General features: G+C 37.8%; 1 protein-coding gene across 1 annotated transcript in view; it reads left to right on the top strand.

The window, feature by feature from the left end:
- Positions 1-18,805, top strand: part of LOC131679830 (probable serine/threonine-protein kinase roco5) — a 567,409-nt gene that overhangs the window by 491,700 nt on the left and 56,904 nt on the right. The window lies entirely within an intron of this gene.

Here is an 18,805-nt window from a genome sequence, read left to right as displayed (position 1 = left end):
GTTTCATTTTTTATGCTGAACCGATCAGAAAGACTTCTTCACGCAAGATATAAAGCTTCCTTAGGAACCTTAACATCGCGGACGATTAGGCATTGTCTAATGTGCTCGTAGGACATTCACAATATATCTGTATAAGGACGAAGTGATCGTGATTTTACCACCCCGTGTACTTAACAGTAACAGTGATTGGTTGAGGTTATGTTCAAATAACTGGGGTGATGGGACGTTAAAGTATTTGAAAACGGCTGTCTTAGTCTTCTTGAACAAAAAGATGGATGTTTACTGTTATACGTTTCAGCCTTTTGGTGTTGGTCTTATATTTTCTCATGTAAAAGGCCAAAACCAAAAGGCCGAACCGTCGGGCAGTAAGCACACACCTAGAAAAAATCGTGTAAATTTACGTCTCCTGACCATGACATATACGAGCATCAAAAATGACATAGTTTTACGTTTGATTTTAGTTTTACTTGTTGTTGAATTTTGCGAGTCATGTAATTTTACTCAAAATGTGGCGTTTGTTTAAAATGTTGAAGGATGTAATTTTATGGCACTGTGCATGGAAAGTACATCTCTCATATAAAATTAAACCGAACAGGGTTATATTTCGTCAATTACGGTTTGTTGGATTGTGGCAAATTTTGGATTTAATTTAATGATAAAATTCAGATTTTTTTGGTGCGCAGAAAATAACTTTTGGTATGTAGAAAGTGTGTGATAGTGATTTTAATTTTACATGACGTTGAATTTCGTCAATCATGTAATTTTACTCAACATATGGCGTTTGGTTTTAAATGGTTTATATGATACATCGTCGCTGTTGTGCTAGCTTATGACAAACGCCATTTTGGGGTAAACTGAGTTAGATATGCCACATTACTCGTCTAACGAATCTCTACAAGATGGCGTTTCCAGAATTTTGAAATTTTGCTTGGTTACTGAAATATAGCGAGAAAAGTGATTAGAAATTGTGAGTTTTTTGCTTCTAATCATTATATCTCGGGATTGGCTCAAGTTACTATAAAATTTTAGTTGCTGTTATGTGTAAAAATGTCATAGGAACACAATGGCGTAATAATTTTCAAAAGAAGAATACATGTATTGGAAGAAAAACGCAGTTTTAGCTTTAAAATGGAAATATTGCTTATTTGGCAACACTGTAACTAAAAATAACTATTTTTTCTAGATTCCCTGACTCATTTCCTTCAAAATGCATCTAACCAATTGTTTATAGACCAAATGAAGCCAAAGATATGAATAAAAGTTTATAATTGGTGATTTTTTTCTATGGAAAATTTTTCATGCACGATTATGACACGTCATACAATTTTTTTCATCAATACCCACCTATGACACGTGTGAGTGCGACCTTTGTTTACATTTTTAGTAAAAACTCGCAACATAGTCAACCGATCTTCGTAATATTTGAGAAATTAGTACAGAATAGGTAGAAGCATCAATTGTCTTCCCTGAATTGTATCTACCATTTGTAAGTTTCATAGTATTCAATCTCAAACTTTAAAAATCGTTTTTCTCGAAATGTACAAAATGGCGCTTGTCATAAGATAGCACAACAGCGACGACATGTCATTTTATGGCAATGTGCATGGAAAGTATACCTCTCATGTAAAATACGGAATTCGGTTATATTTCGTCGTTTTGTGAGGAAATTGTTGTCATGTTTGGAATTACGTCAACGATAAAATCCATTTTTTGTGTGCAATCATCATTTTTGCTCTAGGAAACTGAGGCAACCGTTTTCAAATAATTCAGTTATCAGTTCTTCCAGACATTGTAACTGGAATTTACTTTTCTTTGTCATCAGTGACAAAGTATAAAGATGAGTTACCCGCGCCTTTCGACGATGCGGCTAGACTCGGATGTATCACCAGACTGATAGCAACCAGAAGGCAAAATATCCTTCTCATTCCCTTTCAGGGTGCTCCCTGCTTTAGGAGGCAAATAAGAAATTGTTTTCGCCTTTTTTTGAAGCAAAAACCGATTAATGCCCTGAAGATTGATGAAAATTTCACTTTTCATAGCATCACTGCTGCTCACGGTCGAATTATATACAAAAATTATAACTTTCTCTTATTACGCACAAAAGAAGCCTCAATTTATCCCCCAAAACTCTTGCGAAGTGACCAAACAGTATAGCCACATAACGATTTATTTTTGGGAAGCAATGGGCGACTCCTGGAGGAATTATTTTGTGAAAGTTAATTTTCCCATGGAAAATCCCATGTAAACTTTAAACAGTGGGCGCAAAAATATTGTTTCAGGGATCAAGCTAAGAATTTGTACAGTTGTTCTAGAACCCAAATGGTACCTAAAAAGTTGCTCGGAGCTGGAATCTAATTTTGGTCCCACCCTAGTGAACGTACGATAATAGATGAAAACGCTGGTCGCAGTGGTTAATATACAATGTAGAATGGAAAAAATAATTACGTGTAAAATTCAAGAAGAATTTTAGCAATATCTTCCAATCATATTTGCTCTTTTTTTGGACATTTTGGAAATAATAATAGTTTTATACCATACACAGTGTTTCCTAATAGGCAAAAACGTGATCGAAATTGTTTTCACCACCAAAAAACGATTTTAGAGCTTTAGTGTCTTCAACAAAGTTCGTCTATAAAATATTCCCCATCTTATTAAAGTATTAGTTTGATGATTAATCCCCCTAAAGCTGAGAAGCGAATTTTTGTTTGGTCATTTATCAAAATAATAAAAAACTGTATTCAGCAATGTTGTATGGAATAGAATAAGAAACAACTTTACTGAAGAGACTGTGTATCTATATTTTGATTTTAATACACATTTGTGGATTTCTCTATGATACATCCCTGAAAATAACTTTTTTCAAAATAACTTTTCTGGGAGATTTTTTACAATTTCAAAATGTTTTAAGATTTTGTTTGGCATAAGAAAATACACAATTATAAAAGTTTTTTTCTATCTCTTATATCTGTGGAGTTATCGAAAGTATTAGTATCAAAAAAGCAACATTTTGGTATGAAATAACAGTTGAATCCGCAAATTTCCGCAGATAGAGTAATATTCATTTGAATCTATAAAGCAAACGCTATCAAATCCATGTTGTCTCTTGCATGTAAAAACATATATTCAAAAAAACGACTATAAAACCTTTTTATAAGGCCATTCAAAAATTACATCACACATTTAAGGGTAAAAGGAGGAAGTATGAAGCATGTTGTTACATGGAGGAGCAGAAGGAGGGGGAGGGATTAACATAGCTTTCCAACTACAAAATGGAATCAAAAATACCAATACTATGTTTTCGATTCTAAAATCTTTTAGTTTGGATAAAAATTATAATAAAATGTTTTCATATCCACTTGTGTCGCTTTCAGTGACTGTACTGTCACCTGGTCCGACCCAAAGATTTTTCGCATCCTCCAATACCGGAGTATTGTTCCTCGGCGGAAATCCTCAAATTTATGAAATTAGTGGATCAGATTCTCCAACAATCGACTTGCTAGATCTGTCTTGGTTTCTACTCTGCAGGACTTTTGAGTATGACCGTCTTTGTAATTTCATGAGCCTTCGTTCATGGATTGCGGGCTTTCTTCTGACAATGGAATTATGAAAGACGAAATCACTTTGGCCCCATGAATTACGATTTTATGTACCGACGCTGGCAATCATACAGATCAACGATAATTTGTGAGGTTTTAAACGAATATTCATCGTAATTTTTACGGTCGATTTCACATCTTGAAAATTATAAATTGTATTCTTAATATTAACATATTTTCCAACCGAGAAAAACTTGGCAAGCTATGTTAACCCCTCCCCTCCTTCCTCTTCCCCATGTAACAACATGCTTCACACTTCTTCCTTTTACCCTTAAATATGTGATGTAATTTTTGAATGAAGGGTTTTATAGTCGTTTTTTGAATATGTTTTTACATGCAAGAGGAAGCGTGCGACAAATGGCTATCCCTGGATTTGATAGCGTTTTCTTTATAGTTCCGAATGAATATGGCTTTGTCTGCGGAAATTTGCGGATGCAAGTGTTATTTCATGCCAAAATCTTGCTTTTTTGATACTAAAACTTTCGATAACTCCACAGATATAAGAGATAGAAATAAACTTGCATAACAAAAATTGTGTATTTTCTAATGCCGAACAAAATCTTAGAATATTTTGAATTTGTAAAAAATCGCCCAGAAAAGTTGTTTTGAAAAAATTCACATTTTTTGCCTTAATCAAACACGTTTAACCCGACAGCCAAAACTACACTTCATCTCTCTCTCTCTCTCTCTGCAACAATATTGTGATACCTTTCACATTACAACTTTGTTTCAGTAGCCTATATTTAGCAGAAGCACTGACCGTTCACCCATCCCATTGCATCGCAACCGACACCGGGTACCTAAACCTCAACTGTGCAAAGAATCAACGCTCCCTTACGTTTCGTACGTCGCTGACTACCAACGCACGGCTCACTGGGTATCGTTGGCATAATTTGGGTACGAATTAATTACCTACCATCATTGCCATCGGCTATCGCAAACTGTGCGTGCGTGGGTCTCGGTTCTGATGTGGAAGGGGGCCTGCTAGCCAGCATGAAGGTATCGTAAACAATTCCATCGGTCAAAGGTTGTTGTCCTGCTTTCCACAGTACACAGTCTTGTAGTGTATTGTTCGATGTTTCTTTTATGGAAATTGGAAAAAAATGTGCCGTCTCATTCGACTTGTTTGTTACTTGGTTGGTACGATTTTACGATAAGAATTTGACAGATTATTTAAAGTTTTTCAAAATATTTTCAAATCTCTCACGTTTTGGAAGATTGTTGTTAAGTGCATTTCGAATTTAATTACATTTTTTGTTCTCTGAGTAAGAACAAAAATCGTAATACGCCGGCTGGTTCCAGAACTGTTACGTAGGAATCTGACCAGAGTAGGTGCTTAGTGTTAATGTATTTTCTCGTTTGGTTGCAAACGTCAGATAAGAAGAAATAGGTTTGGTCAGCCACATACTCATTACATGAATACCATTGGGAAGACCAGTAAGGTTTCTCAAAGTAGGGTAATTTCGGGAGAGATGCCGTGTCAGGGGAGATGCCGCTCTCTCTATATCTCGTATTTGGGGTCACTTTTATACGGTAATATGATATTGTCTTTCGAAGAATTATAACACTGGATCCTTTGTGGTCCTGGTTTGTCCAATATAAACTTTATCACAATGTGAACATGATATTTTGTATATCCCCGATTTGCTCAGTGTTTCTATCGGATCCTTTGTGGTCCTGGTTTGTCCAATATAAACTTTATCACAATGTGAACATGATATTTTGTATATCCCCGATTTGCTTAGTGTTTCTATCGGATCCTTTGTGGCACAAAGGATCCGATAGAAACACTGAGCAAATCGGGGATATACAAAATATCATGTTCACATTGTGATAAAGTTTATATTGGACAAACCAGGAGAACATTAGAAATTCGATTCAAAGAGCATATTGCGGAAATAGCAAAAGCTTCTAGAGAATCTGCTAAAGATTTACCATTCCACTTCAAATCCAAGGTAGCGGAGCACGCTTTTTCAGAAAAACATAACTTAACTATAGAAGATATTAAAATTCAGCGTCAAGTCTCTAATCCTTGGAAATTAGACGTAGCTGAAAGCCTGGAAATTTTCAAACATTCGTCTCCTTTCTTATTAAATCGAGACCAAGGTAACGGATATTCATGGCTCTTCGAAATTTTACCTACATGCAAAAAACGGTCAGCTTCATGCACCTAGGTACCCACCGACCACAGCCTACCCGCTTCCCTAGATAAAACGACTTTACAATCCCGTAATTTCCTATAGACTGATACAAACACTGAAGAAGATTACAAGTAGTAATCGAAATACCGGTATCTGTTAAATAGTGAAGTGCAAGTGCATCTAACTATAAAAACATAGTGGAATTAAATGGAAGAAAATCTTTGAAACATTACGTACGTTCCACTAAGACCTCCGTTCGCGTATATATTGTACTTCGGTTTATTCTTTAAAGTTTCAGGCACTAATTTTCGTAAACGCGTTAATTTGTAGTGATGTCAGTATTGCGATAAAAACGAAAATTTCAACGAATTGATGCTTTTTCAGAATGAATCTTTCAATAACAAACCTAAGTTACATAAATTCATTGTTGAGAGAAACAGAGAAATACTGCTTTTAAGGAACCGCTACCAACACGTAGATATATATCACTCGTACAAACATATAGATAAATAGTACTCTTCATTAAGTTACTCCAACTTAACCATTACACAAAGTTGCAAAAGTAAAACAATTTTGAAATTTTGAATAAAAAATGTTTCTAGAAATGGTAGTACCCCCTTAAGAAAAGTGAAGGAGCTAGCAGATTTATAGGTGTAATAAAGCTTCATGAGACTTAAATGAAGACACTTAATCACGAAAACATCAACGAGAGCTAAAAATTACTTTTGTTCACCATTTTTCAGTTTGTGAACACGGTGCAGCGTCTCACCCGCACATGTGGTATCTCTCCCGCAATGACCTTTTTTGTGAAATGTTCGTGGAAATTTGATGTTTTTTTCATGACAAAAACCATTGCACAGTATTTTAGAAACTGCGGCATCTCTCCCCAAATTACCCTATAGCTCGTAACTGGTGCCACTTCTTCATACCCCGATATGAATCTTCAAATGTGGTCTGATTTGGTGCGCGGTGCTAGGTCGTGTGAATGTACTTTCCATTTCATCGTCATCGACTGGGATCTGTATTTTAACGTTGTCATGTCCGACTTGTATTATTCTTCACAATATAGTTTCCAAACTGGGCTAAACTTCTCAACGTTACCAGTAAACTGTTACGGACGTGGTTCAGCTGTTTGTGTTCTTAAGATTGTGCTCCATGTTCACTTTTAGTAACTTTTCCACGTTGTGGATTGCAGGTCTAATATAGGCAAGGATGCAAAATGCCTACCCTTTTTGCGGCTGTATTTTTTCTGCCTACATTCTCATTTTTTGTTTGACGCTGCTGTCGTTCGCTATTGCAGGACGCCCAGCGCTGTACGCAATAACAAAGACAAATGACAAAGAAATACTGCCCCCAGTACAGCCAACAAACTTTACTACGCCACACTCTCACCGAGCAGTCGGAGTACAGCAGCAAAACAAAAATGTATTCTACTGCTCTACGGGAAAATGTACTCGGTTTGGCTACCGTTCTGGCAAGAGCTGTAGTGATGCGTCGCTGTAGCGGACTGTACGGCTTGTGCAAATGTAAATATACCGAAAAAATGTAGTTTACCAGTACCTTTGGCATCCATGAATATAGGTATATCAAATTTTTGTTTTCACGTAGTACCGGTACAGTTACAGCTGGGGGTAACGATACTACTTTATTTGTGCAGTGTATACGCACCCCGTGGAAGATAGAATTGTTTACTTACTTTACTGATAGCTTCCGCTTTTGTGCTGTACAAGATGAGAAGGTAGACTGGCTTTCTTTTGTTATTTGCTGACTTTATATTTGATTCCCGAAGACAGGTTTACCGCACAGCACAACCTCAAATAGTGCAGTTTGCTATGTTTCTCCTCAGTGGAGAACAATTTAAGTAAAAAATTGTTTGAAACTGGGCGATTTTTGCACTCCCGTTTATATATTTTTTTAAACTCCCGTTTAACTCATTAGCAAGGCATTGCTACTTACATGTAAATTGAAAAAAGGAACATCAATTTTTTCTGCATTTAGATGTTGGACATATTGCCGAAAGACGCTTTTACTAGATAAAAGACCTATACGTTACGTAAACTAACACTTAGAGACATGCCAACATAAAAAATAATTTTACTAATAATTAAAAGAATACGACAGCCCTAAGTTAGCGCTGCTAAAACAACAAAAATGATCCATAAAAAATTGTAAAACAATCCATGAAAAAGTTGTCCATGTTCCGTAAAACAAAACTGAAAATCCCTAAAACATTGTCAATGATCCATACAAAAGGGCGATTTGAGCCACAGATTATATAAAATTGAACAATAAAATGGTCGCAAAAGAACTACCCAACCAACCCATAAAAATATTGGAAATGTTCCATTAAATGTTACATCTTGCGACAGAAATTCGATAAAAATGTTCCACAGTATTATAAAAACGGAGCAATAAAATGTTAGAAAAATATCCATAAATTTTCTTGGTCCATAGAAAATGTAAAAATGGACATTAGAAATGCTACACACCAAAAAAATCTGAATTTTATCGTTGACATAATACAAAACTTGCCACAATCTAACAAACCGTGATTGACGAAATGACGAAATATAACCGCATTCTATATTTTTATAATTATTAAATTTATTTAGGCCAAAATGCGGTAGCTCAACGAGGCCGATTGTTCGTTTTTTACAATAAATAAAAAAACAACTATGTTAAGTTTTTTTTCTCGTTTAGACGCAGCTTTCTGTTGCGTGTTGAGACCCTTTTTCTAGGGGGCGAAATATTGCCAGTGTTGTCCACTGCCATTTGAGGTTCGATCCGTTTGTCTTCTTTTGCGTTGTCGTTCATGTCCATGTCCTCATCCGTACTACTTTCCTGCTGCTCGCGGTCAGATGTTCCAGTTTGTGTCTTACTCTTATCGGTCGTCATTGTATGTTCGTATTTTTCGGCATTCGTTTCGTTGTTGTTGTTTCTGGTTGTTGGTGCTTGATCCGAAAATGTTGGTTTTGCAGCTGTTAGTGGTTTAGCGTAAGATGGTTCTGGGCTGATTTCAGATGGATTGGTTAAGTTTTCCTTAACAGTTTCTACGCAAGGTTTTCCGAGGTGCAGCTTCTTCGTGCAGAACTGGCACGTAGGAATTTGCTCTGGATACGTGACTAGTGATGTTTGATGAATGAGAACATCGTCACTTCCTAACGCTGTGACGGTTATGTATGAGGGAATTGGCTTGGTCACACGCATTCTCACCACACGAACACCGTTAGGGAAAAAAAGACCATAAATTTATCATACGGCATTCGAAAGATACAGTATCCAAACATCTTCTCAGTGAATCTCAAAAAAAAAATGAAAAAAATAATTAGAATCGGTCAACAAACCATTGAGATATGGCCTTTGGAGTAAACATTCCGACTTTTATCCATTTTTTAATTTACACATTATATTTAACGTTTGGTAGACAACCCTATTTTCATATTTTTTTCAGTGCACCATATAAATAACACCTTTTGTACATTATATTTATGTAATTAAATGATAAGGTTTTCCTTTAAAAACGCGACACGTCTAAACGATCTAAACAGTCAAACATGGATTCACGCTTGAAGCCTGGTAGAAAACCCATCTATGACAGCATACCACATCCAAACCGTTATAAATTTCGATTCCGTCAATGAAATATTTTCAAACTTGCAGGGGATATACTTGATTACTATATCTTTCGAATGTCATGTATTAAATAAGTACACAAATATTTTTTTGCTTATAGAGATTGGACCAAACCCGTGGGTGTTTGCTGGTAGCCTTATGAAACGTGTCATAAAACTTCAAATCGCAATTTCCCTCGAATCTCTCGATGGATCATTTTGAAATTCACTGAGAAGATGCTTGGATACTGTATCTTTCGAATGCCGTATGACAAATTTATGGTCATTTTTGTTAATAACGGTTTTAGGAACACCGTGTATTACATTTGGATGTAAACAATGCATACATTATAGTTAGAAAACTTAAGCTTCCGTATCCCACTAGTCAGATAACTGACCTTAGCTAACCTGAAATCATTGTGGCAACTCTTTAAATGGCAGGGTATCTATGATATTAGCGCGCTGAGAGTTATTAGACCACTGATACAGGCTGGTATGAGTCGCAAATACCAACTATCTGAAGCGAAACCTTAAAACAATATTTTTTAAATAAAACAATATTTTTTAAATAAAACAATATTTTTTATGGGGAATTGGTTGATTTTAATTGCTCTTTTATTAGTATTTTAGTAATCTTTTGCGACCATTTTATTGTTTTTTTTACACAATGTATGGATCAAATCGCCCTTTTGTATGGATCATTGACACTGTTTTAGTTTTATGGAACATGGACAACTTTTTCATGGATCGTTTTACAATTTCTTATGGATTATGTTAAATATTTTAGATGCAATAGTATACTTTCCCAAAGAATACTTTTAATCAAACTTTCAAGCTGCTTTCTGAGAGCAGTGGAATTGCAGGGAAAGGTGAATTTACGTATTATAATAAGTATTGCGATGTTTATTATTCAGAGATTACTTTAAGAATAAAGAGACAGCTCGAGTACGGAAATATTGATGAATACGGGTACTAGATATTCTTTCAACAATCATTTATGCCAAATAGTGGTACCGAGTCAAGAAGCCGGTTTTGAATGCCATTCTCCTATCCATCAAAATGAAAGGTTAGTTTCTGAATCGGAATATAGAAACTTGAGTTCCTCACACCGACCCTTTTTGGTGTGAGCTGGTAGTGCGGTACTATCGCCTTAAGTACCGGCAGTACCAAGAAAATACCCGTACTGGAATATTCAAGTAATCAAGAACCACTCCTTAGAGAATTTGCCCGTCCCTGGCGCCTTCAATAACCCTTATACGTTTTCAGTCGGGATCATTTTTTGGCCTTCTGGAAGAAACTTTGCGGAATATCAATTTTTTTGGCCAAACGTCGAAATATTCGGGTTCCAGTCACAATGAGCAATAAGCGGTTTGCTTCCAGCTCCTGACCTGTGCCTGTGGTACATTGTCATCCGTTCCTGAAACCTTTAGAGGACCTTTGAGACGGTCTAAAGATGTTTATCCATCAGTTTTCCTAAGGCGCGATATAACAACACAGGATTTTGCATGTGGCTGGAAAAAATCCTTTCGCGAATAGTCCGCTGATTTTCTTCCAACTCGAACGGAATTTCACTGACAACCGCAAAATTTTACGGAAAACGCTTCATATCGGTCAAGTATGAAAACAGTTACGCAAGTTTGAAATTGTCGCAATAATTACCGACTGACTTATTTATGACTCCTTTTAAGTGTTCAAATAAAATTAGGAAATGAAATATTTGCTTCGCCCGATTCTTGTCGACCTCTGTGACTGCACATCAGAATCTATACTTTTCGGCGTTACATGCGAAATTCTTCGACTTTACATCAGAAGATTTTCTACATGTCTCCAAGGCTTAAACCGGTTGTTAGAATCCGCCACGAAATCTCACAACTGACGCGATTGTTACTCAAGAAAAGTATAAATTTCGGTATCATGTCAGTTACGAACAATAATTCAAGCTTCTCTAGACCAAGACAAACAATTCCCATTTTCCACCTACTGATATCCGAGCGGTTACGAATCTCTGCGACCGGCAGGTGATAGAGGTGCGCATCATCATTCCACCGGGATCGATCAGCTGAACAACAATCAAAACACGCACCAGGCCGCCCCCGCTGCTACCACAACCATCTCTAGTGACTACCGGGACCGTCATCATCACAACGAATGAACAGTGGTGTTATTGCACTCGCTCGGGAATTGCGACCGACGCTGCTGTTCTCAGCACCGATCGAGTTCCCTTGCAACCAGCAGTGACGACACATTATCGCGCCAGAATCGCAAGCAAAGCACACGGAGAGAGCGACGACCCGTGACTCGTTGTAGTCGTCGTCGTCGTTGTCGCCGTGAGTGACGCGCTAGAGCAGCTTGTATGAATGACGCGAAATATCGGTAAAGCTCGCGTTGCCATCCCAGTCCGAAGTAGCGTTCATTGAACGCGCAGCGTCGTCGTCGTCGTTCTAACATAAATATTATTCAATAATCATATGCTTTGCATTCTCTCGTTTGCTCGACTCTTCTTTGTGCGGTTCTTCTCCCGGCGGGGAGTTGAGTTACCGGGAGTGGGTGGTGGCACTCGTACTCGACGTATCATTGTGTATGTGCCTTCGCGAAACGGGGTGGTTTGGGTTTGGGTGATTATGAACTTTGCTGGCTGGATGACGAGTCGTGGTCGCTCAGGTCGGTCAATGGCATCCTCTGGGACTCTCACGAGTGTGTGGGGCAAAGCGAGTGAATGGAGTTCCGCTGTATGTCGCAGCAGCCTGTGCAACGTAGGAGAAAGAGCGAAAAAGAAACGGTCCGGCAAAGGATCGACTTGCGATACGGCTGGTTCAATGTGTCAGTACATAGCGGTTCTGTCGGTTTGTACGCTTCCTAGTTCCAGACCGGTCTGCGGCGTTATTTTCGTTCCAAACGCGACGGGAACAATCGCGGATGATTTAATACTTCTCGGCCAGAACGGTTTCTGCTGATTGGAATCGGGCTCGGCGGTATTTCTTTGCTGGGTGCATTATCTAGGAGAGTGTCTTTGTGAGAAATCGGTTGAGATTTTGTGGGGGTTGTGAATCTCCGGGAATAGTTGTTGCCTGTAGTGTTTGACCGATCGGTTGCTTAGAGGAAAGAAACGTGTCGTTCTCAGTTTGTATTCGACTTGTTACAATTTTATTTTGATTCACCGAACAACGCACAAAACGCGAATTGTTACGAGGAATCAGCGAAACCGAGAAAACACCATCAGTGCTAATCTGATAGTGTCGAAGAATCAGTCACCAACACCATCGAACGTGTACAGAAATTTACGAAGAGCTAAGCTGTGTGCACTTTAATTAAGTGAATACGCAAAATTCGCAAATATTAAAGTTTTAAACGTGTGCAAGTGTCTTTCCCATCAGAGGTCATTCTGTAGTGCATTGATTTTTCGTTCCCTGAAAGCGGCTCGCCCCTTTGATCCACTGTTGTGAAGATAGGTGCAAAGAAAAGGTGTGAAATAGCTCAAATCGGCCGCACAGAGCAAATGAAGAATGAAAATTTCATGAAAAATGGATAGGTTCAATGACACGAGAGCGAGAAGCAAACACACCAGCTAAGCAGTGAAAAGAAAAAAAAAGTATACAAATATAAATATATTGGTTGATATACACTCTCATATTCTTCAATGGTTACACCGACCTAAAGATAGAGCGGGAGTACCGAGCAGAGAGCGAGCGCGAGCGAGTGATCGAGAACAAAGTGCTAGTGGGATGCGTCGTGGTGGGAGGGGAGTACTGGTAGAGTACTAGTGTGAAGGGAGCTACTACCAGCAACAAAAGCAACAACAACAACAACTCTAGTGCTACCATGAGCGGCCAAGAAGGGAAAGACACACACGCTCGCAGCGATTTGGGGAACCTGATGATGGGGCCCAATTCGGACGCACGTTTGCGCGAGGAGCAACCGCATGTACTCCGCCGACCCACACAACACCGATGGGTCAGCTCGGTAAATCATCGCGAGCGTATAGCACACACGCCTAGGTTGCCGCAAACTGACGCGAAATTGTTTCTTATAACTATTTTGACAAGTGTTAATCAATTAGGATCAAATCTCCTATTCGGTGGTGAAAATTTATGGCTCTAGAGCGTGCGATATTTCGTTGGTGACTGGTAGATACAATTTTGACTGGATCGGTGCTGACATCTGGCCAGCTTGACCGGAAGTTGTGGGCCACCATAACGCGTAAATGTGATAGCCCTCGGAAGGTTTGCTCGGCTCGACCGGTTTGCATTTAGTCGAGTAGCACACGCAAATGAGTTATGGTGGCGGCACCTGGTGGAGCTGGCCAAAAACTGCACAGCGAGGAAACGTCAGCGGCTGTCAGTCTGTGTTCGTATGAAGTCTGTGTCTGCGTGTTTGCCTCTGCTGAATTTTTACAGGAATTTTACGCACTCTTAGGATACGAGTAATCTACCTTACCTTCTGGTACTGAGAAAGTGAGAAACAAAGATCAAGAAAAATAGTGCACTGGAATCAAATCAAAGTTTAAACCGAAAAATCAAACAAAGGTAATTCCGTACACGCATGAGCATATGATGTAATGTGAAAAGTGGAGAATGTGAGCTCATGCTAGTAGGCAAAATCAACAAAAATCTTTTAGTCTTAGTGTGAAAGTGAATATTTATTCAAGTGATTAGAAGCTCCCAGAGCACAACGGTAAAAGCTGCTGTGGCTTAGTAAAACTAACAGTTTTTCCAGCAGCCCTAAACGGAAGCCTTTTTCGGAACGACGGTTTCATCCATTCAACAGTAACAAATTTACCAGTGACGACCAGTTTATATTTATACATCCAATAACAGTCAATTTGATAAATATTTAATAACTGTTTAAAACAACAAGAAAACGAAAACTGCTATAACGAATGACAAAAAGGTACCCAGTTCAAAAAACAAATTGCCCAATCGGAAAAAAAATCCAATAGTTTGGTAGGCACAAGTCAGCAAAAAAACAACGTGTATTTCATGAACGCCGGCAAAGTTTAATTAAAAAAAAGAAATTTACATAAATTCACAGGTATTAATGAGGGTTTAATATTTCATAAACCGCAGGGTAGCAGTTTTTCTCTTTCTCTCTCTCTCTCTCTCACTCACACATACAGTTTGTGTGTCACACCAGCAATCAGAGGTTTTAATTTTTAATTGAACCGTTCGGTCGGTCAGAATCTCGGAACACCCGAAACGCTAGAGCATTATGGTTGTGAATCGTTTGCAATCGAATTTAAATGCATCGCAAGCAGAACGCAACACCGCCTCATGCCCGTTAGGCATGCAGGATGAAACAATAGTGTCGAATTGAAATTTAATTCCCCGTTGTGCTTCCAGTGTATTTTTTGAAAGGCTGATTTGAACCGAATCGATTGCAGCTATATTTGAAATTCTTTAATTATATTACGGTGGTACTTCATAAAATCATTTTATATCGAGGTTTTTAACTTCAAAATGATTGTTTATGTTTAGACGTGTTCGTTCAAGTTTGAAACGATGTACACATCAAGAGCTGCCTGAATGGGTTTCGTATACACAAAGAAAAACCGATCACTCGCAAAACGCATTTCACGTTCCCAAATTCCGTCAAATCTTGCAATTTATGAAACCACCAATTACTGATAGTAGGCAGTATATTTTCGTAAAGTATGAGTTTGTCTATATACTAGCTAACTCGCGGACTGGAATGTTTTCCATGCGAAACTTCCAAAAACTATTTACTTACATATAAAGGCTAAATTGAATCGTCTCAGTTCTAAGTAACCTATTTTATTTTTAGGTATACCCCTTGCGAAACTGCTCTTGAACGTTAGTTGGTGCTATAAAGGTTGAAGAATTTTATCAAATACAACACTTGAAAAAGCAAGTTATTGAAGATTCATGTCAAGGATCTCTAATCACTATACGCTTGGAGTGTGCTTTACTTGTAACTTAAAGTAATGGGAACACACTTCGAACTCGTTTTACTCAAAACTTTGTTTTCAAAATCAGTGTGCACCATATGTCGGAAAGTATTAAACCGAACAATCTGCAATATTTACGCAAACGTTAAATTTATTTTTTTTAATTTTGTCCAGATAAATTGCATCCAAAAAGTTTTTTTTTTCTGAAACAAATTATGATATAAAAATTGAACATCGGAATATCCAGCTAATCAGCATCGTTTTACATAGATAGTTGCTATATGACTTAACATTGCAGTTTGAGTTTATCGTGTATCTGGCTTAAGTTACCACACGTTTTCACACAAATGTCTTTTTGGTATGATTTCAAAAACAATGGATTATATTTACATGGCTATAAAGACATAATATTAAAGCTAACAAATTATCCACAGCAATTACATGGGGTTACAAACCGTCAGGGCCGGCGGAATACGTGGGTAGTATGGGCAGTACTACCCACTCAAAAATAATCTAGGGGGGAATTACCCACTCGAAAGTTTGGAACAAACCACAACGTGAAATTAATTACGCACAAAATGCACGCGTCTGAAATTCTCGATGAACAACAAATTCATATTAAACTTTCAGTTTTTTGACAAACAGAAGATCGCTGTCCGGACATCATGAACCGAATCGCCGACTGGCCTCCTGGGATCCGCCGAGAACTCTTGGGATCAGATTTCCAGGTAGCTGTTAGCATGTCAACCAAAAGCGAAGAGATAACTAAATTCGGATATTTATCGGGGGTTTAAAAATATATGTATGAGGGACATACAGGATCGGATAACTGACGCTAGAACACTATGCGCAAGACAACAGACAACAATTTAATGTTGCGATAACCGTCACCACAAAAGGCAGAGATCGTGACCCCAATACTCCGAAGATGCGCATTCTATGATTGGACATGACCCGATATATCACCCAAAGTAATTCACGACCTTCGTTCATCCCCTTTAACCAAGGTTTGTTGATACCTTTCTGATTTCAAAACTTTCATTGCCCCACGACATTTGATAAATTTTCAAGCATCCTCTGACCAGATATACTGAAAAATCCGTTGAAGCTACACAGAAAAAAAAATTTTGTAATCTTAGGTTTATTTTCATGCACATATTTGGAGCATGAATATAAAAGTAAAATTAAGTTCCACCACAAATACACACGTGCTTTCTTCGAATTATATTATAATTTTACTAAAATTTTAATTGCAGTTTCATTCAACGGAAAACCAATGCAGTTCAATGTATTTTTATTCCAATATTGTTGTAAAACGAATGACATGTAATATTACACGAATAAAAGTGTAAACTCGTATGCTTTTTGATGCTCCAATTTAGTGCATTGATTTTAACGTAATTTTCAATCAAATTTTTGATTCAAGCTTTGTATGTTTACATTCGTATTGATTTACATGTCGTTTAAATTTCATTATGTTTTGGTGTGTACGCGATCTTTCATAAATATCTCCTTCTAAGTGTCCGCCTTCTCATTACCCGGAATGAAGCAATGTGAAAGAACTCAAACTAATATTTGTATCTGGTAATCCGGTACGATTTTTCTTTTCGTCTGAATTAAGCCAGTCAAAACGTTGTACGCTTCCACCGGAGAAATTTCTTGTCTTGATTCGATTATTTCGGATATAGTGGACGCATAACTCTCTGAATCAATGTGCATACTAAATGTAGAGAGGTCGAGTACAATAATAAATCTAACGCGCTAGGCCGAGCTGGTGGAGTTGGTGTTCGTGTCACTTGCATCGTAGTCAAGATGATCATATTGAAATTGCCGCGAATATACATATATTAATATAGATCGGTTATCATCGTGAAGCCCATGACATACCGTGGAAGTAGAAGTCACCTAGAACCAGCTGAGGTGCGATTAGTATGGAACCAATATCAATAAGTCTTTGCCTTTGATTCGGATTTGACAAGCGACAACTTCAATACCTGGTACCGAACAAAGGCTAATCCGATTGAAATAATAGCACATTTTGGTCTTCAAAAATGCTCTTACATAGTGTTTTTGCGGATCTGACGAATAATGTAAAAATTCTGGAATGTAGAAAGTTAACCAAGTGTAATGTGTAGGTACATTATGTAAAACTTAAGAAAATAATGGGAGTGACACATTACAAGACTGGAATTGTCAGAATCTCGCTCTTTAGTGAGCGTAGAAATTAGTCGTGGCTGGTGGCGTAACCCTCTTTAGTATTTCTTCTCGGAGTGGACCTCAAAAGAATGCTTAAATGTTTCCCCGTCTAATTTATATGTGGAATAAGTCGACAGTTCATGCGGAGTCTCTCCACAGAAGGAAAACTTTTCACGATTCTCTCCTCATTTTCCGTCCGCTTTTGTTTGCAACGCCGCACAGTGGCGGATTTGCTTAAAAACCTGGCCAAAAGTCGTAAATTACATGATAGTACTTTGGGTTCTAGTACATATATTGTCCTTCAGATGGTGCTGCCGCATGCTATTTTAAGTGAAACGCTCCAAAATTTCCATATTTGAGGTGTTGACATATCCAAACAGTTTAAACCAACGCGTTTTGCTCATATTTTTTTATCGAGCGCTCGAAATATTAGTATTATTCAAATGTAGCTGGATTTTGATAAAGCTGCCAGTTTCAAATATAGAATAATGGAAAGTTATGCTGAAGGTACGTACTTTATTTATATGTATTGATGTCAAAAGATACCATTTTGTTTGTTTATAGAAAATGTCAATAACTTTCACGATTTTGTAGCAGACGGTTTCAGCACACATTTTTGCTAAATTATTGAAATACTTTTTGTCCACGTATGTCCACTATGTTTCAAGGCAATTTGTGTTCCTTGAACGATTCTCCATTTGGAAAATTGTAGAAATCTTGCCCGAATTCGCCCGGTTTTGAGTAACCTTTGATTAAGTGGAGACGGAGACGGATTATAAGATTTTGAGTTTAAAATTTAAACTCGTACTTTTAATTACTGCTGCACCTCCGGTTGTCATAGCGAGTCGCACAATACTGCATTTTGAATAGGAAGAATTGCGTATTTAGTGGTGAAAATTTCATTAAGATTTATAAACATTTTCGAAAGTTATCAAAAGTGGAACGCAAAAGACTTGAATAATTTTGGTCGTTCATATTGAAAACCAACGAGGTCAACAGAAGTGATCGCCAAAGGTTCCAAATCTCAAAAATCGATTACGAATACCATGGTTTAACGTTACTGGGAAGATATGACGTTTGATCATGCAAAACAAAACAAATCTAGAGGTGGAATATATGACTGGATCTCACGCGCGAAAATCAGTACAGCACTGCAAAAGAATACTGGGTGCTCATGCCGTGATTTGACTAAAAATCTCACTTTGGCGTACACTCCAGCTTGGTAAATTTGTTTGTGAGAAGGTTGTCAGTCGTAGTATGTCAGCAAGCATGACAACAAAACGTGGTTGCTCAAAACTATACCAGAAAGCAGTACAAGCATGTTCTGACCAAGTATAACGCATGCTTTTGAATGGACGC

The sequence above is a fragment of the Topomyia yanbarensis genome, chromosome 2, assembly GCF_030247195.1.
Source record: "Topomyia yanbarensis strain Yona2022 chromosome 2, ASM3024719v1, whole genome shotgun sequence".
In the NCBI taxonomy this organism is placed as follows: domain Eukaryota; kingdom Metazoa; phylum Arthropoda; class Insecta; order Diptera; family Culicidae; genus Topomyia; species Topomyia yanbarensis.
Note: the sequence above shows the minus strand (reverse complement) of the source record. Positions and strands in the feature narration are given on the sequence as shown.